The sequence below is a fragment of the Hyperolius riggenbachi genome, chromosome 7, assembly GCF_040937935.1.
Source record: "Hyperolius riggenbachi isolate aHypRig1 chromosome 7, aHypRig1.pri, whole genome shotgun sequence".
Classification (NCBI taxonomy): Eukaryota; Metazoa; Chordata; class Amphibia; order Anura; family Hyperoliidae; genus Hyperolius; species Hyperolius riggenbachi.
The window spans coordinates 112,489,398-112,515,117 of record NC_090652.1 but is presented as its reverse complement, the minus strand read 5'-3'; the positions used below and the strand labels follow the sequence as shown (position 1 = coordinate 112,515,117).

Here is a 25,720-nt window from a genome sequence, read left to right as displayed (position 1 = left end):
TTATGGTCAGATCTGACAAGATTATCTGCATGCTTGTTTCTGGTGTGATTCAGACACTACTGGAACCAAATAGATCAGCAGAACTGCCAGGAAACTGGTATTGTTTAGGGCTGTGGAGTCGGAGTCGGAGTCATGGAGTCGGAGCAATTTTGGGTGCCTGGAGTCGGAGTCGGGAAAAAATGCACCGACTCCGACTCCTAATGAATTTGTAACTGTAAATAAAATAGAAAATATAATAAAATGTTCTATTTCTCAGATAATACTCATTAAAAATAAGGTATATATACAGTATATATACAGTAATAGCTGTGCTCAGTCCACAAAAATGAAATAAACTAATCAAAATTAGTTACTTGTGCTGCTTCAATAAAGCAGTCCCCGTATTTTTAAAGTCAGATATACACATCTGATTGTGACTCTACAGTATACAGTATATGATGTGTACACAGGAATCTCTTATATATACGAAATAACATCTATGCTGTAAGTATAAAGCCTGATGTGTAGCTATGTCACTAATAGAGATGGTCAACGAGATGGAAATAATTCTGCGTTGATGCTGGTTTATGCAAATGTATGCACTCTCTTTGCTCATGAAATCAAATAATTTGATATGTTGTTAAAATTTGGTTTGGTGACTACAAATTAAAGGGTACCTGAGGCGGATGAAAAGAAAAGTGTTATACATACCTGGGGCTTCTTCCAGCCCCCTTCAGGTTAATCAGTCCCTCGCTGTCCACCTCCACCAACTGGATCTTCTGCTATGAGTCCTGGTAATTCAGCCAGTCAGCGCTGTCCGGCCGCATGCCGCTCCCACAGCCAGGAACATTCTGCACCTGCGCAATAGTGCTGCGCAGGTGTAGTATGCTCCTGGCGGCGGAGTGTGTGCATGCGCACTACACCAGACTGGCTCCAGTACCTGGACTCATAGCAGAAGATCCAGGTGGCGGAGGAGGACAACGAGGGACTAATTTGCCTGAAGGGGGCTGGAGGAAGCCCCAGGTATGTATAAAACTTTAATTTCATCTGTCTCAGGTTTACTTTGTTACACAGTAGTACTATACTCTTCATATGCACTCTCCACAGAGCAGCAGGGAATCCCCTGAGAATGTTGTGAACATTGAACAGAGGTGTTGTCTATCACCCATAAACCTGGTTAAGATTGTGCATGAAGAATGTGTAATAGAGGAAGAATCTCCTCATTCCTCTGCAGAGTACCTGCACATCACTCTTACATGTACCCACAGTTACATTGCCTAGGGCCTGATAGATGTTCTTTTGTTCTGGTTTGTACCTTTTACAAGTACTCTTACCAAGGACTAGTTTTGGGCAGCACGGTGGCGTAGTGGTTAGCTCTCTCGCCTTGCAGCGCTAGGTCCCTGGTTCGAATCGCAGCCAGGGCACTATCTGCAAAGAGTTTGTATGTTCTCTCCGTGTCTGCGTGGGTTTCCTCCGGGCATTCCGGTTTCCTCCCACATTCCAAAAACATACGGATAAGTTAATTGGCTCCCCCTAAAAAAATTGGCCCTAGACTACAGTACTTACACTACATAATATAGACATATGGCAATGGTAGGGATTAGATTGTGAGCTCCTTTGAGGGACAGTTAGTGACAAGATATTTATTATTATTATTATTATTTAGTATTTATATAGCGCCGACATATTACGCAGCGCTGTACAGTGTATATATATATCTTGTTACTAACTGTCCCTCAAAGGAGCTCACAATCTAATCCCTACCATATGTCTATATTATGTAGTGTAAGTACTGTAGTCTAGGGCCAATTTTAGGGGGAGCCAATTAACTTATTTGTATGTTTTTGGAATGTGGGAGGAAACCGGAGTGCCCGGAGGAAACCCACGCAGACACGGAGAGAACATACAAACTCTTTGCAGATAGTGCCCTGGATGGGATTCGAACCAGGGACCCAGCGCTGCAAGGCGAGAGAGCTAACCGCTACGCCACCGTATATATATATATATATACACTGTACAGCGCTGCGTAATATGTCGGCGCTATATAAATACTAAATAATAATAATAGTTTTAGTTTAAAGGGAATAAATATAGTAGTCTACATATCCTTCTCACTTCAGTTGTCTTGTAAAATTCCTAAGCATTGGCAGTTAAGAGACGAATTTCACGTTACATACTGTTAATCAACAAATTAAATATGCAAATTAGAGAAGTCGGAGTCGAGGAGTCGGAGTCGAAGTCGGTGGAATCCTAAACTGAGGAGTCGGAGTCGGTGGATTTTTGGACCGACTCCACAGCCCTGATAAAAGCAAATACATATAACGGTTATAGTAGTAGAATGTCTTTTCAGCCTCTTTTAGTCCCTTATACTTTCTTAGTGCTTCTGGCCTGGGTCACCAAGAGCTATCTGGATATTCTGTAGTACCAATCGTATACATGCACTGATGAGGACCACAAAGTCCAAAACATGCTGTTAATATGTTGGATTGATGTGGCTCTGTAAAATGTATAAGCTATAGGCTTGCTTTACAACAGAGTTCTGGATGTAAGCCTGGCTTCAGGGCCATAAAGAGATCATTTGCATTTTAAGGAGTGAGGCATCATGGGAATCCACAGTTGCTCACTTAAAGCTGAATTATAACAAATAACTTCTGAAGGCAAATTATACTTGGTATAGAGCCTGCGAAATCTTCATACCAGCTGTGTTAAAAATTGAGGTAAACTGTTTCTGAAGATCAACATTGAAAGCTGACATGAACATATAAAAGGTAGTATGTGTATGGCACCTGTTGTTTTCTCAAGTGTTCTCTTGCACCCAGGGAGTCACCAAATATAGGTGCTATAAATGTATTTACTTCCAAGCTAGAAGCTAAAGCAGCAGAATACCTCTTAGTTCCACAATTCCACACCGAGGTGACCACCAGCACTGTGAGATACTTTCCACATTTCCTAAAGATGGATTTCAAGAGGTAAAGTCTGCCTCTTATAATATTCAGACATCCAGATATTTGTACCTTAAACCGTTACCAGTAACTGATATCTGAATTCACTGCTTTCACAGACTTTGTTAGAGATGTCTGGAGTAAATCCTCGTACACACTTGTGACGACTGTTGCAAGGCAGAGACTGAGATGAGATCCCTTGGGCAACGGTTCATGGCCGAGGCTGTACAGACATATTGTTAGCCTGCAGACTAGTGACGCATTCTGTCACTATGGAGGGTGGAGGAGAGACGATGCATGGCAGAGTGGGCGGAGCGAAGGAGAGAACAATGCCATTGGGATACATTCGGGTGAAATGATCCAACATCCCTCAACGTTGTATTGAGGCTGCTGTATACACTCTAGAGCCTGCTTAAGGCTGTGTTTAGAAGATTCTTCGGCCGAGTTTTATCTCAAGTGTGCACAAACATTAAGAAGCAAAAAAAAAAAAAAAAAAAAAAACCTGAATATTTTTCCTTCCAAAACCTTACGTGGCTTTAATTATAAAATTGGCATAAAGTGAATTGGTGCATGTTATTAAAAACTGTTTTACCTTTAAATTTGCATCAAGCAAAGACTTTCCCTTCAAAAGATGAAGCTGAACTCCTAGCCAGGCCAATGCCAAGCCATTTGTTTATTTATTTAGTTTGGATTTGTATTGAGTTTTATTTTTTTCAATCACACAAGCTATGAAGATAGGCATAGATACACCAACCAAACTGTAGCCACGCACAGCAGCGGGAGGCAGTGGTGTAACTAAGGAGCTTGGGGCCCCAGTGTGACTTTTACATGGGGCCATAAGCTCTCAATTGATATGGAGCCCCAAAACTTACCAAGGACCGCTGCACTGTCAGAGAGGAGTAAGAAAACATTTTGTTAAGGATTACCACCATTCACTGCACATATAGAGATGTTCATTACCAGCATAGCACCAATGCAAAGCTAATAAGATGGATGAAGGGGGGCACCTCTGGTCCAGTGGCCCCAGTGCGGTCACAATCTCTGCAACCCCTATTGCTACGCCACTGGTGGGAGGTAATCTTGCAACGTAACTGAATTATAACAACATTAAAGAGGAATTACAGTGAAAATAACATAATGAAAAAAATGCTTAACCTATTTTAGTTCCTGGACGTAGAAACTACCGTATTTCGCGCCGTATAAGACGCTCCGGAATATAAGACGCACCCAGGTTTAGAGGGCAAAAACAAGAAAAAAAATACTAAACCTGGTGCGTGCATATTCCAGGAGCGCCTTGTAGAAGTTATACCTCAAATGGTATCCTCCTGTGTCCCCCATGTGTCCTTATGTCTCCCCATGTCTCTCCCATATGTCCTTCTGTATCCTCCATGTCTCCCCATGTGTCCTCCTGTCTCCCCCAGTGTCCTTCTGTCACCCCCACCATGTCTCCACCTGGTCTTATGTGTCTTCCATGCATCCTCATGCCCCCACCCCATGGTCCTCCTCTCACCCCCATGCATACTCCTGCCTCCCCCTCCATGTCTCCCCCATGGTCCTCCTGTCACCCCATGGTCCTCCTGTCACCCCATGGTCCTCCTGTCACCCCCATGTCTCCTCCTGTCACCCCATGGTCCTCCTGTCAGCCCATGTGTCCTCCTGTCACCCCCACCATGTCTCCTGCTGTCTCCCATATGGTCCTCCTGTCTCCTCCTCCATGTCTCCTCCTGTCCTTTCTGATTCCCCCATGGCGCTCCTGTCAGCCCATGTGTCCTCCTGTCACCCCCACCATGTCTCCTGCTGTCTCCCCCGAAGTCCACGTCTCCTCCTGTCACTTCCATGTCACCCCCTATGTCTTTCCTGCCACATGGTCCTCCTGTCCCCTGCATGTGTCAGCGGCTCCCCGCCCCCTCCCCTTGCGTTGTGTGGCCATGGTCCCCCTGTCCCCTGCGCGTGTCCGCCCCCTCCCCTTGCGTTGTGTGGCCATGGTCCCCCTGTCCCCTGCGTGTGTACGCCCCCTCCCCTTGCGTTGTGTGGCCATAGTCCCCCTGTCCCCTGCATGTGTCCGCTCCCTCCCCTTGCGTTGTGTGGCCCCCCCGGGTGTTTATCGGCAGCTGCTTACCTCAGCCATCATGCCCGCGTGGACTGCAAACCTCCGGCTTCTGTGTGCGGCTTCCACTAGTGCCGGCTTCGTCATTAGAAGCCGGCACTAGAGGAAGCCGCACATAGAAGAAGGAGGTCTGCAGTTCACGCGGGCATGATGGCTGAGGTAAGCAGCTGCCGATAAACACCCGGGGGGGCCACACAACGCAAGGGGAGGGAGCGGACACATGCAGGGGACAGGGGGACTATGGCCACAACACAGAAGTGACAGGTGGAGGAGACAGGACACCGCACACAGGCAGGGAATCCCCGATGTGGCGGCGGTTTGCATCGGCGGGCGTTCGGGAAGTCGGGGATTCCCTGCCTTTGCCGTATAAGACGCAGGGACTTTTTCACCCCATTTTTTGGGGAGAAAAAGTGCGTCTTATACGGCGGAAAGTACGGTACGTCCAGGAACCATGCGCGCTACCACGCGCTCCCGCGGCCGATCGCGCGTGTGCACGCGCGCTCCCGCCCCGCGGTTCGTTAGCCAGGCAATCAGTGAATCGGGCTATGGTGCCCGATCACCGATTCCTCTCCCCCGCTGAAAAAGCGACAGCTTCTCTCGGAAGCTGCGCTTTTTCTGGCTGTTGCCTCCCCCATGCGTCTCTCTAAGCGTATGTTACGCTTAGAGTGACGTCATGTAAACAAACTTATGGCCGCCATCTTGTGGCCAAAAATTAAAACTACAACTAAAAGTAAAAAAAATAAAACTCAAGACACATTTACATTATAAAACCATTGTTTACATCCCACCCTCCCAAAAATACCCAAATAAAAAGTTTATTATTAAAAAAAAAAACATTACAATAAAAAAAAAACATGTAAATATTTACCTAAGGGTCTAAACTTTTTAAATATCAATGTAAAGATGAAATATTTCTATATTTTTTTTTAATTTTAAACTTGTAAATAGTGATAGATGCAAAACGGAAAAAATGCACCTTTATTTCCAAATAAAATATTGTCGCCATACATTGTGATAGGGGCATAATTTTAACGGTGTAATAACCGGGACATATGGGCAAGTACAATACGTGAGTTTTAATTATGGAGGCATGTATTATTTTAAAACTATAATGGCTGAAAACTGAGAAATATTGAATTTTTTCCATTTTTTTCTTATTCTTCCTGTTAAAATGCATTTACAGTAAAGTGGCTCTTAGCAAAATGTACCCCCCAAAGAAAGCCTAATTGGTGGCGGAAAAAAACAAGATATAGATCAGTTCATTGTGATAAGTAGTGATAAAGTTATAGGCTAATCAATGGGAGGTGAACATTGCTCAAGTGAAACCGACGGAATGCGAATGGGTTAAAGGAAAGGTCCATGGAGAATAAAAATAAAAAATTCACTTACCTGGGGCTTCCGCCAGCCCCTAGCAGCCGTCCTGTGCCCTCGCTGGCACTCCGGTGGCTCCCGGTCCCCTCTAGTGCAGATGCCGACCTAGCAAAGTGGGCATCTTTCTATGCTCCAGCGTGCGGCTCACTGCGCAGTACAGTCCGGATGATGTCAGTGCGACTCTGAGAGCCACTTGCGCAGGTACAATGAGCATCTTGTGCCAGAGGGGACCCCGAGGGGGCGGAGCTGCGGCGAGGGCACAAGACGGCTGCAAGGGGCTAGAGCAGGCATGGGCAAACTTGGCCCTCCAGCTGTTAAAGGGGAACTTCAGCCTAAACAAACATACTGTCATTAAGTTACATTAGTTATGTTAATTAGAATAGATAGGTAATATAATTTTTTACCCACCCTGTTTTAAAAGAACAGGTAAATGTTTGTGATTCATGGGGGCTGCCATCTTTGTCATGGGGGCAGCCATCTTTTTGGTTGAAAGGAGGTGACAAGGAGCAGGAGACACAGTTACAACTGTCCTGTGTCCTGATAACCCCTCCCAGCTGCACAGGCTAGGCTTCAAATGTCAAATTCAAAATTAAAAAAAGAAAAATTTGCACCAAAACAGCAGAACGAGAGCAACAACATCAGAAATCCCATCATGCTTTGCACAGCATCAGGGGAAAAAAGCCCGGGCAGTTTTCTTCTGTGCAGCTAAAAATGAGGCTTGTATAAGAGAAACAAAGTTCTGATGCTGTGAAACTGTTAAAGAAACACCAAGCATTTTCAGTGCTGCTGAGTCGATTTTTAGTCCGGAGGTTCACTTTAAGGAACTACAAGTCCCACAAAGCATTGCAGGAGTCTTACAGCCACAATCATGACTCATAAAGGCAAATGCAGTGTGGGACGTGTAGTTCGTAAACAGCTGGAGGGCCAAGTTTGCCCATGCCTGGGCCAGAGGAAGCCCCAGGTAAGTAGATGTTTTTTTTATTTTTTAGGGATCTTGGATGTGTCCGTTAACTTTTACAATAATTATAAATGATGTAGTGTTTGTCTACCTGGCGAGGTCGGCATCTGGAATGGAGGGGATCCTGGGAGCAGAGCAACGGAGCTGCGGTGAGGGACATATATGGGCTGCCAGGGGCTGGTGGAAGACCCGCGTAAGTAGATCTCACATTTTTTTTAGCAGCTTAGATGTATCCTTGAAGGTAGCGTGCTAGGCATTATTCTTTTCCTGTTCTAAATGGAGGCGAAACCTATACAATGCTAAAACATGTAACTCCTGGCCTGCGTCCACAATCGCTAACGTGAAGAATAGATGAGAGAAAAAGGGAAGAGGAAGATTAAAAGCAGAAAGAATCAGAAGTGAAGCTGAGGGGCCAGGGGACTGCATGTCATACTGAGCCAAAGGAAACAAGGCCAACCTATATTTTATAAAGGGGAGGAAGGGCCTTGCTTTGAAGGTCTTGCAATAAGGGCTCTGGCCTGCCAAGGCCTAGATTGGAAAACCTCATTACTCTTTAGCTGGCTATTAGAGCAAGCGCATGGGAAATATTACCAAGTAAATAGATCCTAACTTATTTTGCTGAATTATGCTTGCTGTAGCCACGGTTTTATGCTTACCTGTAATGTTCTGTCTCCAGCCATTCTGCTTAGAAAGCTTCACTTTGTATTTAAAGAGGCACTATAGTGTTCTATGGCAGAATACAAGAAACGATTCAGGATACCCACTTTTATAGCAATTTTCCTGGTTTCAGCACCTGTAACACTTCCTATATCTATATATTGCTGTATATTAGTATGTAGCCCCAACTTCCCAGTTATGCTTAGTCTAGACTGTTTAGCTCTGCAGAATGCTCCTGCCAGAGCATTCTGGGAGACCATGTATATTTTGTACTGGCTTTGGAACTCTCAGTAACCAAATATTCTGCAGAGACCAACTGACAGGTCTAAAGATGTCGCCCTCTGCAATCCATTTCAAAATGTAAATTAGAGAGAGCAAAGGTGTTACAATAGGCAACGGTGACTACACAATTTATGAATATTGAAAGAAAAATAAATGATTTTATTCCTTACTTTATTTTCATTACAGGTCCTCTTTAAAGCTGCATTACTGTCTAGCATAACATACAAGTAACAACCTACCCACTAACTCCTTATTGATTATATATAGTCATCCTACTTAACTTTTACACAAAGTAATGTAGTCCTTTGTAAAAATTATAATCTCTATCTCCCAGGTCACAGCAGCTGGTACTGGCAGCAGCCCTTGCATAATAAAGTAATATTCAGTTCAGTCTGTAAGAACTGCACTTCTATTTTCCTTAGTGTACAGTTTTCTATCTGTGTAGCGTGCACACAGAATCTCCATGCTTAAAATGACCCTTTACTCTTGCAGTCAGAGATAAACAACCTGTAGGTAGCCTGGACTGCTCAAAGCAGCACACAGATAGGGCTCCAGAGAGAAAATGAAAGTAGACTTATTAACCCTGCCAGGTACTTTTTGTAAAAGAGTTTACTTTATCTATAGTAATGCGGCTAATATATTGGAGCAGAGGGGACATTTCGATTTTAGTTCTGCTTCAAGCACACTGTGCCCATATTGAATTATAGCATTTCTATCATTTCTTCTTTGCAGAAAGAAAATATTCCACCATTACCTATAATCAGAACTGAAAATACAGAAACCAAAATGTACAGGTAAGCAAATGGCCTTTAGGACTGCTGCAGTGTGTTATTAAATTTCTTCTGAAGTGCTCTTTGTACCGAGGAAGAGAGGATGAGAAAGTCTGTAATTATTATAGCTGTTGGGTCTTCAGTGCCCTTTGTGTGTGTGTGATTTTAAACATCTATCTTTTCACAGCACATTGTGCAGAATGGGAAAGTTGCTGACTGAAGTGGCTTTGTGGTTGAGGCAATGCTCCGCTCCATAATCCACACAAAAGACTGGAAAACAGTTATTCCGCATGAGGTTGAGCCAGAGTAAACACGCTGAGTGTATACATAACAGGGCCGCCGTTACATCTTCTTAACTAGCCCTCAACATCAAACGCTGCTCCCCTCTGTAGGCCTGGGATAATAATAATAATACTGATAATGCTTACTTTCTGCAAGTCAGGAACTCCTTGATGACTTGAAGACGCTCTCTGTGATATATTTAATACACTCAGAGGAGTGACACTTGCCAAAAACCAAACACAGAAGAGATTTCATATTTTAAGGACTCTTGTCAAGGGATTAACAAAGCTTGGGTGGTCTTACTTGAAAGCTCGGCATCTGCCAGTCTCCAGTGACTGTAGAACTACAAGTCCTTGCAGTGCATTGGGGTGGGGGAGTTAGAGGACAACCAATAAAAGCTGTTGAGTATAGCGTAGTGTCACATAAGGTAATATAATAATGGGTGGCTATTAGGGATAGTTAATAAAATGCAAATAATTAGTTGAGTTGATGCAAAATTAAAAAGAAAGAATAAAAAAGGTAGAGGGAGGCCTATGGATGATCCAGAGGCTTTCAGTGGCCTCCTGTGCCCCATCACTGCCCGCCGAGACCCTCTTCTGAGTTCACACTCAGGAAAATCGCAATCACAATTGCCTAACAATTATGATTGCAAATTTTGTGTTGCGCTATTACACAATTTTTAGGCCATTGTATTCCAGTGAATGAGAATCACAAAGCAACCGCCAGGAAAATGCTGCATGCAGCACATTTGACAATGATCGCAAACGTGCCACAAACGCTGCAGTGTAGAGTAATTCCATAGAATTACTTGTGCAGCAGCCAGTGATCAGCAAAGTGCTAATCGCAGACGCAAAGCGCCTGAGTGTAAATGAGCCCTTATTCTTTGTGGCTGTGCCCCCCTCAGTGTACGAGCGTTGCCACACTGCCCGGTCCTGTCTGCGCATGCACAGTAGCACAAAGCTGCTTGTGCATGGAGGAAAAGGTCATGCATGGCCAGCTTTGTGCTACTGCGCAGGCAGGACTCACACAGTCGCAGCGTGGCCATGCTCATACATGGCAGCAAAAGCAAATCCCACAAGTACTTTTTGGATTTTCTTAGAAGGTTGCGGCGCTGAATGAGTGGTGAGGGCCAGCATGATTACTTACATAAGAATCAAACCTTTCTTCAACATTAGACTTCAGGTTCTTGTTAAAGAACTGCGGCAGACATAACACAATGCGAGGGAATAACACTAATAAAGGTGGGTTTCACTTATGAGTGGCTATTATACCTGCCTATCTGTGTCTGCCACTGCACCTGTTCAGTGTGAAAGCCTTGTACACGCGTACATATTAGAACACCATCGGTGAGTTGGTCGCAGGGCAAGCAGAATGGCGGCTCTCCCTGCTGCCGCTAAATTCCCCAGCGGCGTTGAATAGTATTCCCCCTCTGAGTCATCGCAACTCGGAGGGAGGTGTAATTCAGGATCCAGCGATCGGCAGAGCCCCAAATTACTCTTACGTCCCCCGCGCAGCATAACATTGCTGCTATGGGGTGCCTAGTTTCTGTGTTGAAACCTCCTGCTTCATCGTACACACATGCAAGGACTGTCACTCAGGACTCAGGAGTGATTTTTCGGTCACAAGACTGTACAGCTCCAGGCTAGCGACCCTTCTGTTGTTATGTGGGGGTGAGCCCTGACAAAGTGGCGCACAAGGATAATTCGATGGTAGGAAATGCAGCAGGGACCTTACAAACTGCAGGGGAGCCGGAGGAAGCCCCAGGTAGGTATATCACACATTTCTGATGGTACAGGCAGAATGTAGCAGTGAGGTGTGTGTGCCCTCCTAGTGGCTGCACAGTGACATGCTTTTTTAACACTTCTTTCTGTGGGAGGTTATGTTCCCTTCCTACACTAAACAGATATAACAGGGGAGTGAATACATGCCATTTTTGGTAACAGAGGATCGCATAGGCCATCATAGTCCAGTAGGAAGTGAGGATATTGGAAATTCAGGGAAATTCCTCTATTGAAACAATCTTTGCCATTGTCGGTAGCATGTGGTGTGTTGACCATCACTTATCCCAGGAGATGGGTATCCCAGGGGATGGGTCTATTTCTACATATCCACACCAAGATGCAGACTTTATAAAGGGACACAGGTATGGGCAGTGGACACAAATGTATTTCAATTTAGTGAAACGCAGCTCCACAGAAAGGAAACATTTCAGCCAATAGTGTGTGTTAACAAACCCAAATTACGCCTCAGCATATGCAGCATGGTGTGGGTGCATTGTATTAGCAATGGCTGTAAGCCCCCACCATAGGCACATGTGGGTGTGATGGCTGTGACTCAGAGATGGGTTAAGATGTAATGGGGCCCTAGGCAAGGAAATTGATTTGGCACACCCTTGTGATCCTTTTTTTTTAAGCTAAAGTGGAAAAAAGGTCAGAGAAGGTGGAAAAAAGGTCAGAGAAGGTGGCAAGTGGGCCCCTTGACACCCACTAGGCCCCAGGCACCTGCCTAGGTTGCCCGGTGGATGATCCTGCTCTGCTGCGACTCCCCAGAGTGGCCCCTGACATATGCAGAGCAATGCAGGTGCATTGTATTAGTAATGGCTGAAATTCCTCCTTAGCCTCTGTCGCAGTCTTATCTCTATGACCCCTAGCCATCAATACTACATCCCACCCTCACCACTTTGCTTATGCCAGGGAGTCACAACACTCCGCGCATGCCGGGGAGGCACTCAGGGGGACACAGTGGTCTCCAGCTGCATATGTCGGGGAGCACTTGGCAAAGGAGATAGAGATGTGGTGACTCCAGTATAAGCCATCACCCCCACTTTTGGGCCACTTTTTTAGGTCCAAAAAGTCAGCTAATACTCTAGTATATATGGTACCTTGCGCATAAGAATGGTTAATTTGCATATATTCAGCAGTGGTGCCTGGGAGACATCTCGAGCTCACTCCAACCTGAATTATCGCAAATTCTTTCTGTTTTAGGAAAGCAAACTTCTGTTTTGCATAAGAATAAGCAAAGGTTTCTCAGATAGGTAGCTAGCTATATGAATGTTTAATAGGATTTACATTGTGAGTGAACAAATAAGTGTCAGTAAGACAAGTCATTCAGATTCCCTTTCAATTAAAGTGGCCACCAGATTCGACCATCAGATAAATCAAAAATCAGAAAGGGATGAAATTCTCACACACTAGGTATATATTTTAAATAAACTTTTGCTAAGGCCTATTGACCTGCTATTGCACCCGATCCACTGGAGATCGATAGCTTCCATCTGGTGCAATTGTCAGAATTCTTGTAGTATATGCAGGAAAATCTGTCATTTGTACATCTTTTTAGTTATAAGTTTGAGTGTGCTATGCTAAATTTCAGTGTAAACTATGAAGTTGGGGTATTTCTTTAAAATATTCCTCTAAGACTTACCAATTTATTCCAGACAGTAAAACTTTCATAAGAGTGTTTAAATTACACAAACTTAGACATTTTGCTTATATTAGACATTTAGATTTCTTGCTGAAATGCCATGGTTATAGATAATGTCAGATAAATATTTGTAGAACTTTTTTATAAAACAATTATAGAAAAAAAATTATTTTCGATAATTGATCAGTATACATGTTATTTGATTATTATATAAGGATAGTTATAGTGTTTAAATAAGTATTGAATTACTGTAGGCTGTAAGTTACAGATCTCCGTGCTTTGCTGGGTCAAAATGGCTGACTCCATTTCAGGAAAAGGACAGACACATTAAAAAGGAATTAGTAAAGGGACAGAAATATCAGAAGTGTGTCTAGATAGATAGATAGATAGATAGATAGATAGATAGATAGATAGATAGATAGATAGATAGATAGATAGATAGATAGATAGATTTAATATTTAAAAGTCCTAATGTCTTGGGCAATTCAATTAATCAACAGGTCAGAGGCAGACAAGAATTCTACCAGCGTCAAAGTGCTAATTAATGGTCATCAAAATCAATATGTGTTAATCAAATGTCAGTATGTGTAAGTATACCAAACAACGTAAATTCTCACAGATAAGTTAAATAAGGAATTTGTAAATAAAAAATATTATGGCTTAATTAAATGTCAGAAATTAAAAATAAACAATTATTGACGCAAAATAAATTTCAGCTAATTACAACAAGATATTGAGGGAAATTTCAAATTTGTCAGCCATATTGAATGTAGTGACTATAAAAATAGGAGCTGAAGCTTATAGCTCATACATCCAGACCGAATCTTTTCTGAAAACCCCTACTTGGGAAGAAGTTCTTTTAGAAGTTATTTTTTATGTAATTTTATTCAAGATTATTAGGAGTTCAACACAATTACTAGTGCAACTAAGACTATTTTTGATCCCAGTCTACAAAATACAATTGGTATAATACTTTTCAATGTACTAATTGAAAAATTGATTCATGCTTGGTCGACTATAAAGGCCTAATAGGATGGAATATCAGCAGAGGGAAACACTACTTGGAACTGTTCATATTTTTGTATGTATGCTTTATGATAGGCAAATAAATTTTTATGTAAAATCAAATACTGAGTGATCTGAATCATTATAAGGTATATCGTCAATCTGTAATGACTGTTATAGAGGGTTCAGACCCCACTATGCCGGAATGTGGATAGTAATGCTTTAAAGAGACCCTGTAACAAAAAAAACATCCCCTGGGGGGTACTCACCTCGGGAGGGGAAGCCTCAGGGTCCAAATGAGGCTTCCCCCACCCCTGTAGCTGCTACTGTACTACTGTAATAAAAACCCACAAATTTTATATACCCATTTGTTCCAGTTATAAAAACATTTAAAATATTTCCCTGGGTCAATGTATGGTGACAATATTTTATTTGGAAATAAACGTGCATTTTTTCAGTTTTACATCCATCACTAATTTTAAGCAATTAATTTAATAATAATATACCCCCTTGACATACATATTTTATAATATTATATACGGTAATAATTTTTAGTCCCTAATGTATGTAGGTGTAATTTTACTATTGGCCAAAAGATGTCCATGCACATTATTTCCTATTCACATACAATAATTACGCAAAATAGGAAGTAATGAGTGGCTTTTACACTTTGGAAGTGACGCAGGCATCTCATTGATGCCAGCGATCATGGGGGCCTGAAGGGAGATGAACAAAGTTTCCATTCATTAATCTAACGATTGGCGGCAGGAGCAGCAGAAAAGAGCTAGCAGGAGGCAGCGCTTCGGGACCATTTCAGAATGATCACTGTTTTTGAACAAAAACAGTGATCATTCTCAGCGGACATGCACGGATTGGCTCAGGGGACTCCTATTCCCTGTCACCAATCCCCCATGTCGCCGGAACCATCGCGATCGTGGGATCCGCCTGCATGATCACGCACACAGCCCACAGACTGCACGGATGTGAGTCTCACGTCCCTACGGCTACAGCAGCACCAGCCGCGGACATGAGGGTCACATCCGTGCGGCTGAAATGGTTGAAGGCTGGTTCCTTTACTGAGTTATCGATCACATAAAAAGGCAAGAACGGGGAAAATCAATCAAATCAACCGATTTAATTGATTTTTGCCCATAATTGACTGGGCCATCGATTTCTAGCAGATTCAATCAGAATGATTGAGGCTGCCAAGAATTGATGGAAAAAAAATCACTTTTACACACTTATCCCAAACAGCACCAGGGGAGGTCTGGCACATGGGACTATTGTTGTCTTGCACTATCCATGTTTGCTGTTCTTTAGAACAAAGCCATTACGTTTCAATGGGGTGTTTCTTGTTTTTCTCTTCTAGTTTGCCACTTTTTTTGCGGTCGATTCTCTGCTCGATTCTCTTATCTTTGTTTTTCTTCTCTTTTTTTCCATTAACTTCTATGAGAAATCAAGCGGAAAACAATCGAGCGGAGAATCGGACATGACGGAATTTATCAATCGAAGGCATCTATCGGAACGATTCTTCCTGCATAAACAAAACGTGTGTTCCCAGCATAATAGGTTTTTCAAGCATGACAATGAGATTTGCAACTAAATTAAATTTAGGCTACAAGCTGGCATTGCCTACATTTGTTCAATGAGATGTAAACAATCCTAAATTGATACAGGATTATGCAAATGTATGTTTGAATATTGACCAATTGAATGAAGCCAAGATTGGATTCGATTTTCAAGAAGCATATATTTGCATAACCCTAAATCAACTATTTGCCTCTCATTGATCATCCCTTTTCAGAAGCAGTTCTGCCCCCAGGCCACTACCGATCACAGGTGGTTTTTATTGTTTGTTTTTAAAGATCTGTGATAGATTTTGCTACTCTCAATGAGAAGGCTTAGGGCCGGTTCACACTGGCACTTTCAGAGGAACAAATCTGTGAAAATGGATCTGTTTACGTTCTGTTCCCATTGCATCAGTTTAGTTCCATCTCCCCATATAACCCCCAAACCCGACCCAATCCCCCCTTCCCCCTCCTTCCACACACACACTCCTCTAACCACATTTGGCCCATTTTTTAGCCAATGTGATTAAAGGTTTAGGTTCTCATTGCCCCAATGCAGTGCATCAGAGTCAGCTTCTGTTCCACTGAGCTCAGCGGTCCAGAAAAATTGCTGCAGCACCAAACTTGGGGTCTGTTCAACGGAGCATGCGGAACAGATCTGTTCGAACAGACCAATGCGAACGGATCCAAGGTTAACATTGGATTTGTTCGCATCCGTTCCTTTAAGATCTACAAAGAGATTATTTAAAATTGCCAATGTTAACCAGGCCTTACACCTGTACTAATAAACCAGCAACCTTTAATAGCTGAGTGTGAAAGCAAGTGAATAATCAGGCATAGTGATGTTTAAGATGGGGAGGAATAAGGACTAAATGGTGAAAAGCAGATTATACATACACTTACCCTTTAAAAATGACTTCAAGCTTATGCATTTACCATAATCACGACACTGTTAAACGCCTAGTGACATTTTCTGGAAAGTGTTTGAATGCTGAGTGATGTGCGCACGGTTGGCAGAGGCGCCAGTGATGCAATGTGATAAAAATAAGCATCCATGGCTTCTTTACTATATTGGAAACTCCCTGGCATGGAACTAATACACATACAAAAGATCAGTGTAAGCAATGCTAAATGGAAGATATTACTCAATGGGAACATAGAATGGGACAAGAAGTGACATTTCTGTAAGATACAGGAACAGACACAGAGCGGACAGCCAGAGGCGCTTGTCTTAGAAGATCTGTATTAGCAGAATCAGTTTGTTGTACAACTGACATTCTGCAAACAGAACGCTCAAAGCAACAGGGACAGAAGTAAATGAATGCTGCACATTCCATGCAATATGTCCGCTAAACTTTGTTAAAGCCAGATGTTCCCAAAACACTGCAAATTACAGCAAACCTGTCATACAGGTGCCTTTAATTATCTGACGTAATCCTAAGATTTACTTCTGTATGCTTAGGGAGGATAACTAAGTACCATTTATGAAAATGAGCGCTTAGTTCGCTGACTTGCTGCCGCTTAGCATTTTGTATTCTTCAGCTAAGCCTTAAAGTGGAGCTAAACTCAGGACTTCACTGATCTAAAAGATTAGTCACAGTGTGATAATCTTTATGGAAAAAAAAATTCTTTATTACAATTTATAGAAATCGAAAAGAAAACCTGAAAGCACTGAAAGGGTTAAGCCTCGGGTGTTAACCTTATGGGCAGCTGCATAGGCAGAGCTCTCCTGCAGTCTGTATACAGTTGCTTATAAGAACTACATTAGTATACACAACAGAAGAAAAAGCTTGAGGCACTGTAACTTGCAAATATGGTACCTTTACTCAACGGTGTACAGACAACGGGTATGCGGTGGGGGTGACAGAGGCCTGCAGCCGTTTCGCTTAACAATAAGCTTCCTCAGAGGCCAGTAGTACAGACAACGGGTATGCGGTGGGGGTGACAGAGACCTGAAATCTGTTTCGCTTAACAATAAGCTTCCTCAGAGGCCAGTAGTACAGACAACGGGTATGCGGTGGGGGTGACAGAGGCCTGAAATCTGTTTAGCTTAACAATAAGCTTCCTCAGAGGCCAGTAGTATACTGGCCTCTGAGGAAGCTTATTGTTAAGCGAAACGGCTGTCAGGCCTCTGTCACCCCTACCGCATACCCGTTGTCTGTCCACCGTTGAGTAAAGGTACCCTATTTGCAAGTTACAGTGCCTCAAGTTGCGTATACAAGATACCTATATAGAAGCGCATGTATTTGTTGGGTTAAACTCCGGTAGCTGAGCCAGTCCACCTCTGATTGACACCTAGTGCCAGTTTCTTTTTCTCCTTCTTGCACAAGAACTACATTAGACAGGTTTATCTGACTAAACACAGAATACAGAGAAGTGCATTTATTCAGCATCTACAGTATATGTGGAATAAAGATTTTTCATTTTGTGCTGTGCTAGAGTTTAGGTCTAGGTATAGGTTTTAGGATACCAAATCCCTAAAGCAGATGAGAAACGGGGCGAAGGAGCAGGCATGTGTGGTGAGCTGTACTGATGCTCATTGCTCCCCCCGTTCACCTGTAATTGCCCTGGAGTCCCCGTCGGGATCGTTATGCGCTGGCTGGCAGGGCTGCACATGTACTACAGCATGCGTTCGCTGGCCAGGAGCGCTCTGCGCATGCGTGTGACGTCACGATGAACACTGCTTTTACACTGTTCGGATGCACAACAGAGCGGTTAAAGTATATCTACGCAGGTTCCAACAAATGTCCATGTATGCCGCTCATATATCTCCATTGTGCATCCGGTTCTGCTTATGTCACCACTGGTGCGATTGGCTGTCCATTTGGGCCTCTGCTGGCTCCACTGCTTAGGTCCTCTGTATAGAGGGTATACCAATCCAAGCCCCTATTAGAAGCATCAGGCACCCGTTGGATCACAAAAGACTAATCGGTATCCTCCCTGAGCACCAGGGAGGATTCTCATTGGAGTATCATTCAGTGAAGAAATGAGAATCCTCCCTGGGAAAGAAGGATTCCCATTGGTCTGTTGCACACCAATGATGGCTTGATGCTTTTTATAGGGCTTGGAGTAGTAAATCATGTGCTTCGTCTGTGCAGAGGACCTAAATGGCGGCAAACAGCCTAGTGAACACTGTCCGCTCTTTCGTTGATTCTGTCAGTATCCGCTTCATCGGGCTGATCTGGAAAGGTCGAGCGGAACTCGTACTTGCTTTCCACTCATACGGATCCGTTCCAAATGAACTGATGTGAATGGAACTGATACCTTGCATAGAATCCATTTGCATCAAAGCCAGTCCATTCCATTGAATGTTATTTTGCTACTGTAAACCCAGCCTTATTGTTATTGATTTATACAGCACCATCATCTTCTGGGGTGCTGTACGAAGACAAGACATTTTGTGCTTTTCCTCTTCTTTTTCCTGGTGGACTCAAAGTGCCATAGCTGCAGTCACTAGGGCATGCTCAGTAGGCAATTAGGGAGTCTAGCCCAAGGACCCCTTACTGAGTGAATGCTGGCTTACTGAACAGGAAGAGCCGAGATTCAAACCCAGGTCTACTGTGTCAGAGGCAGCCCTTAACCTATTAACCTTTAACCACTATCTATTTCCAGCCACAGCCTACGAAATAGGCTTCTCTCAGTTTTGGTGGAATCTCTACCCACAAGCATACTACTGGCTTCTGACAAAAATGTCTGTGGAGTGGTCAAAAATTATTATTATTTATATAGCGGTGACATCTTTCACAGCGCTGAAAGTGCTGGAGTATATTGTCTTGTCACTTAACTGTTCTTCAGAGGTGCTCACAATCTAATCCCTATCATAGTCATATGTCTATCTACAGTATGTATCGTGTAGAGTATGTATTGGTAGTCTAGGGCCAGTTTAGGGGGAAGCCAATGAATTTATCTGTATGTTTTTGGTATGTAGGAGGAAACCTGATTGCTCGGAGGAAACCCACACAGACACAGGAAGAACATACAAAATCCATGAAGATAGTGCCTTGGCTGGGATTCAAACCACTAGCAAAGCGCTATCCACTATACCACCGTGCTGCTCATAATGTGCTGTCATGAGTAGGGATATTAGATTGTAAGCACCTCAACAAAACTGCCATGAATGGCTTTAAGGAAAGCACAGAGTAAGACGTCAGTGCTACATAAATCCGGGAAACAAGGAAACAGCAGTGTGTCTTCATGGTACATAAACCTCTCTGGCTGATTTTGAGGCCTTTGTTTAACATTTTATAGCTGGGAATCCTTCAAAGGCCCTGAGGCCAGCATGACATGAATTATGACATTTGGCATGCTTGGTTAAATGTATGTTGTTTGGGGAAGAGTAAAGGGGGGGGGGGGGAATAAAACAAAAATAAAGGCAAAACAGAAGAGAAGAATCTCTGATCACAGAATGAGAAGCAATAGTAATGGCAGTAGAAGGAGGTAGCGAGGAGCCTGGAATGGAGATAGTGCAGAGCCAGCATGTAGCCACAATGCTCATGTTTGAACAGGGAAAGGAAAAGCAAAGCTACACACACTGACAGCTTTCTCTGTATTCCCCGCGCACTTTCCTTCTTACTCATGCATGGAATGGTTGAAAGAGAGCTTTTCCTGCAGCCGGGCGGTACAAAGGGCTTCTTCTTATTTACATCTGACATCTCGCAGAGACCCACTTCAAGTCCTCCTGCTTGACTTGTTTATGAAGAAGTAAGAACATTTTCAAAAATATGACAAGTTTTACAATTATTTCCCGTGAAATGTTTTTGATTGGTTTTGTTTTTTTGTTTGGTTTTTTGCTTCTTTTGAAAGCAAAGCCTTAGGAAAATATATTTAAAAAAATAAATCTAAGAAATATTCAATAATGTATTCATAGAAAACAAATTCAATTTTTAGATATTGTCTGCATAATTACTCCCGGTGGTTTGAAAAAGCATTTGCAGCTGTAGCTGGTAAAGTATTAATGTCTCATTCAATTCATTATTTCCTAGGCCTGGGTCACACTTAGTTTTGTGGGAAAAAGCAATGTTTTACCATCTTCTAAAACTGCAATACAGTATAACCTCATTAAAATAAACTCCAAGGGACCAGGAAAAGTGGTTTACTATATCACAAGTTTACTATATCAAAAATTGTTCTACAAATGGCCCAGCATGCCCTGGTACATTCTCTGCTGCAAATGACCAACTCTGTCCTCCCATTGAAGATACAGTACAAGCACTTGCACATTTGATGGACTACAAGGTTAAGTATACCTTAGGGCTGCATAGCCAGGCTGGACAAATTGTTGGTAGACAATCCAGGGCTCCTCAAAAATTGCAGCAGACTCTGAATAGTGGCAGACACTCACTTCCTGTGAGTGGCTCCGATACCACCGTAGGCCAGACTTGCAGCACGTGTCCTGCAAAACGTTCTGCTCACACTTGAGCCAATCATGAAGACTCTCTTCCAAATGCATCCCGTCATGATAAGCCACTCGCATCTGTAACACGAGTGGTTCCGATACCTCCGCGGGTTAGGCTTAGTACTCTCCTCACTACTCACTTTAGAAAAATGTGAAGATATGAAACCGAGAGCCCAATATGGTGTAGTACGTCTTAATGAGTGGAATAAGACAAAACATCAACGAGTAATATACTCACAAGTCTGGGTTACCCCTAAGGTAACCACTGGAAATTCAGGTGGGGAGAATTATGACCTGACCCCACTCAGGTTTAAGAAGTCGCTTTCTGTAGACAGGAAAAAATGGGGATACACCCCTCCACCAAGGGTGGACTAGATCAATGAATAATAGGGAGTAACAGAGGCGCCAAATTAGAGTAAAATGTTTTAAAAACAGCTTAAAAGGAGGGGGGTTAGTGGTTACCACCCTCAAGTATATAGTGACCAGCCAATGAGTCGTATATATATAAATAATGCAATTTATTGCCTGGAGATTTTAAAATAAATTGCATTATTTATATATATATACGACTCATTGGCTGGTCACTATATACTTGAGGGTGGTAACCACCAACCCCCCTCCTTTTAAGCTGTTTTTAAAACATTTTACTCTAATTTGGCGCCTCTGTTACTCCCTATTATTCACTACTCACCTTAGTTTTTTTAATGAGTAGGCCCTCTATGATCTGCACTACAAGTGAAAGTAGCCTGTACTGTTCTCCACATGCTACCAGGAGCCTAATCGCTAATAAGGGAAGAAATACCTGGGAGGACTGTGATGATACTTTTATCGGTGATTGCAAAGTGGAAGTAGTAACACTGCATCCTCTTTTGTTTACGTCCACAATAATCCTTATTTTCCCCAGGCTGCTTATCTGTACAGTATTGTATATCCAGTGCTAATGGCATTCTTATTGTCTAACAAATGTTATGAGGTATTAACTCACTTGCAACCAACCTGCAGAGAGCAGACGACCAAGGGTTTCACACTGACATATGATGCATGCACTACCCAGTTTTTTACTATATCCAGAGTCAGTGTCACGTAGGGGCCAAAAAACAGGTTTACTATAGCAGAAGTTTTATCATATGCGGGTTAACTATACTAGGCGTTGCTCCCATAGACTTATAATGGAGATGGTAGTTTACTATAACAGAAAATTTACTATATCTGAGTTTATTATAGCGAGATTATACTGTACGTGTAAACGTATGCTCCATACCTACATATGTAGTTATGGGTGGATATGTGTAAACGTATGCTCCATACCTACATATGTAGTTATGGGTGGATATGTGTAAACATATGGTCAATGCTTACATATGTATTTATGTGTAGATATGTGTAAATGTATGCTCCATACCTACATATGTATGTATGTGTAGCGATGTGTAAACGTATGCTCCATACCTACACATGTAGTTATGGGTGGATATGTGTAAACGTATGCTCCATCCCTATATATGTTGTTATGGGTGGATGCGTGTAAACGTATGCTCCATACAGACATATGTATTTATGTGCAGATATGTGTAAAGGTATGCTCCATACCTACATATGTTGTTATGGGTGGATATGTGTAAATGTAAGCTCCATACCTACCAACTGTATGTAGTGTTATGGATGGCACGGTTGAAGATGGTAAAAAAAAAAACTACTTGGACCATTTGTGTTGCTACAACCAGCCTCAACCATATATACATATACAGCGGGGCTGTGGAGAGGGTACAAAAATCATCCGACTCCAACTCCTCAGTTTATGAAACCGCCGACTCCGACTCCAACTCCCCACAATGGCTCCCACTCCAACTTCGACTCCTCAGTTTATGAAACCACTAATTCTGACTCTAGGTACCGAAAATAGCTCCAACTCCTCTATTTCAACTCCTTAGTCAAAATTTTACCAGGGCTGAGGAGTTGGCACAAAAATCATCTGACTGACTCCTGAAACCACCGACCTGTACCATTTTCTGTATGTAATTCTCAAGACATCTACTCAACCAACAGTGTGCAACTTAACCTATACCAAGAAATGATGAAGAAGGCAAATGCCTTTTATCAACAAGGGCCATAACAAATGCACTGCTTGTTTCCATAGTAACTAATAAGGTGCACTTATTTAAATTTTGATTATTACTACTTTAACATAAAATATACAAGCTGGAATCTTCTAAGACAGAAAAATACCACATGTAGCCTATGACAATACTGTGACATGGCAGGACAGGACATCATCATTGTTAATGGACAACTGAAGCGAGGGATATGGAGGCTGCCAAATTCATTTCCTTTTAAGCAATACTGGTTGCCTGGCTGCTCTGCTGATCATCTGCCTGTAATACATTTAGCCATAGACCCTGAACAAGCATACGCAGATCAGGTGTTTCTGACATTACTTGTTTCTGGTGTGATTCAGACACTATTGCAGCCAAATAGATCAGCAGGGCTGCCAGGCACCTGGGATTAACTATTTCTGCCGCTCGGTCGTGAAGGTCACGTCCGGGCGGCTGCTCTGCTGCGGTGCGCACTTCCGCACGCGATCGCGGGCGCGCCCCCGTGGTGTCCCCCGGTAGCCCTGGGGTCAGTGAACGGGAACATTTTTCCCGATCACCAATCCGTGTCCCCCGCAGAAAAAACGGAGCGCTCTTACAAGAGGCTTCAGTTTTTCTGCCCGGAAAAATTTCCGCATCCCCCTTGTACTTCCGCTTAGCGAGAAGCACAAGGAGGGAAAAAAAAAATGAAGGTGGCCATCTTGTGGCCAAATAGTAAAACTACATCTACATATCTTTTACATTACAATTTACACATATAACAACATTAAAAATTAACTGTTTATTTCCCACACCAAAATATTACCAAAATAAAATTTTTAATGGGAAAAAAAATTACAATTAAACTAAAAAAAAAAAGACAAATAGTTACCTAAGGGTCTGAACTTTTTAAATATGCATTTGGAGGGGGTATACTATGCACATTTTATAAATTATAAGCTTGTAAATAGTGATGGATGCAAAACGGAAACAATGCACCTTTATTTCCAAATAAAATATTGGCGCCATAAATTGTGATAGGGACAAACTTTAAATATGTTGGCGCTTTATAAATACAATAAATAAATAATAAATAAATAAATGGTGTCATAACCGAGACAAACGGTCAAATAAAATACATAGGTTTTACTTATGATGTGGATTATTTTAAAGCTATAATGAATGAAAACTGAGAAATAACGATTTTTTTTCCATTTTTTTCTTATTAATCCTGTTAAAATGCATTTATAAAAAATAATTCTTAGCAAAATGTACCACCAAAAGAAAGCCTAATTAGTGGCGGAAAAAACAAGATATAGATCAATCAATTGTGATAAAGTTATTAGCGAATGAATGGGAGGTGAAAATTGCTCTGATGCATAAGGTGAAAAATCCCCGCGGGCTGAAATGGTTAAAGCATACAAGTCAAACTCCGGCCCATGGGCCAAATCTGGCCCTCAAATCCATTAAATTTGGCCCCAAGTGGATTCCCCACTTTGCATTATGTTTGGCCCACTCTAGACCGCCAGGGAAGCTATATTGGAGGTGAAGTCCTGAAACACCAGGGAAGCCATATGTGGTGAAAGTAGGGGGAAAGCACTAATCACTGGGGACCTGTATAAGGGGGTGGGGGCGGCGGGACTAGACACCAGAGAACTATATAGGGGTTGGAGGGGGCCATTAGACACCAGGGAACTTTATAAGGGAGGGAGGTGGCCTTTGGACATTGAGGTTGGCCCTGCGACTTGGTCCCAGAGTTAAATTTTGGCCCACATTGTATTTGTGTGTGACACCCCTGGTTTAAAAGGAAATAAATATGGCTGCCTCCATATTCTTATTACTACAGTTGTCCTTTAATAGCCTGCTCAGCAACCTCCGCCTCCAAAGCCACCCAGTATATAACCCCTATTTTACGTGTTTATTTGGCAAAAAAAAAACGTATTGTTGACCTGCCCAGCAATCGGACGTACAAACCCTTCTCTGCCAGCCCAGCGACCTGGCACATAACTCTGTTTCTGCTTCCCTAGCCACATAGTATGTGACTGTTTCCCTACTGTTTGACCAACTGGTACATAAACCCACTCTGCTTGTCCAGCCGCCTGGAACATAATGGTTTGTGTACCTGCCAAACAGCCTGGAACATAACCCTTTATTTGCCTGCATCTGGCATGGACTCTGCTTGCCCCGCCAACTGATATGTAGCCAATCCCCTGTGTGCCCAGCTAGCAGGCACTTAACATTTTTTGCTTTCCAGTCACCGGGTGCATAGCTTCTCCCTTCCCACACAGGCACTCAGTACTTGACTGCTCCAACACCCACACAGCCACCAGTTATATAAAACGGAACCGAAGGAGTTCAAGTGCAGCCCTCATACCCTGCATAGTAAATTTCTACTAATGTGACTTGTCTCAGACTGTCAGGGTGCCTCACAGTTCCAAACGGGCTTTTAAAGTGGACCTTTGCACAGGACAAAAGGAAAACATAGAGAAATGCACCCTGTATGTATTTAGAGAGTTTAGCCTGTCTAATTCCCCCTCATCTGTGTCTAATCACAAGTTGTAATTTGATCCTTCAGCCGTGTCAGCTGAATGCTACGGCAGAGAGGCTTATTTGAAAGCACAGGATGTTCACAATATTTCTGCTTCCATGAAAGTAGGAAGTAGATGCACTGCAGATTTATTGCAGAATTTGTATCAGCTGTAACAAAGAATATTTTTCTTTATTATTATTATTTAGTATTTATATAGCGCCGACATATTACGCAGCGCTGTACAGTGTATATATATATATATATATATATATATATATATATATATATATATCTTGTCACTAACTGTCCCTCAAAGGAGCTAACAATCTACTCCCTACCATTGCCATATGTCTATATTATGTAGTGTATGTACTGTAATCTA

At 42.6% G+C, this 25,720-nt stretch overlaps 2 protein-coding genes across 4 annotated transcripts in view; one reads left to right on the top strand and one right to left on the bottom strand.

Annotated features, from left to right (window-relative positions):
- The window catches only part of C7H7orf50 (chromosome 7 C7orf50 homolog), a 553,489-nt gene that overhangs the window by 112,433 nt on the left and 415,336 nt on the right, over window positions 1–25,720 (bottom strand). The window lies entirely within an intron of this gene.
- The window catches only part of GPR146 (G protein-coupled receptor 146), a 144,683-nt gene continuing 128,032 nt past the window's right edge, over window positions 9,070–25,720 (top strand). Inside the window, exon 1 of the mRNA XM_068244516.1 lies at window positions 9,070–9,090. The gene's annotated coding sequence lies outside the window, so the exon portion shown is untranslated. The remainder of the gene's footprint in view (window positions 9,091–25,720) is intronic.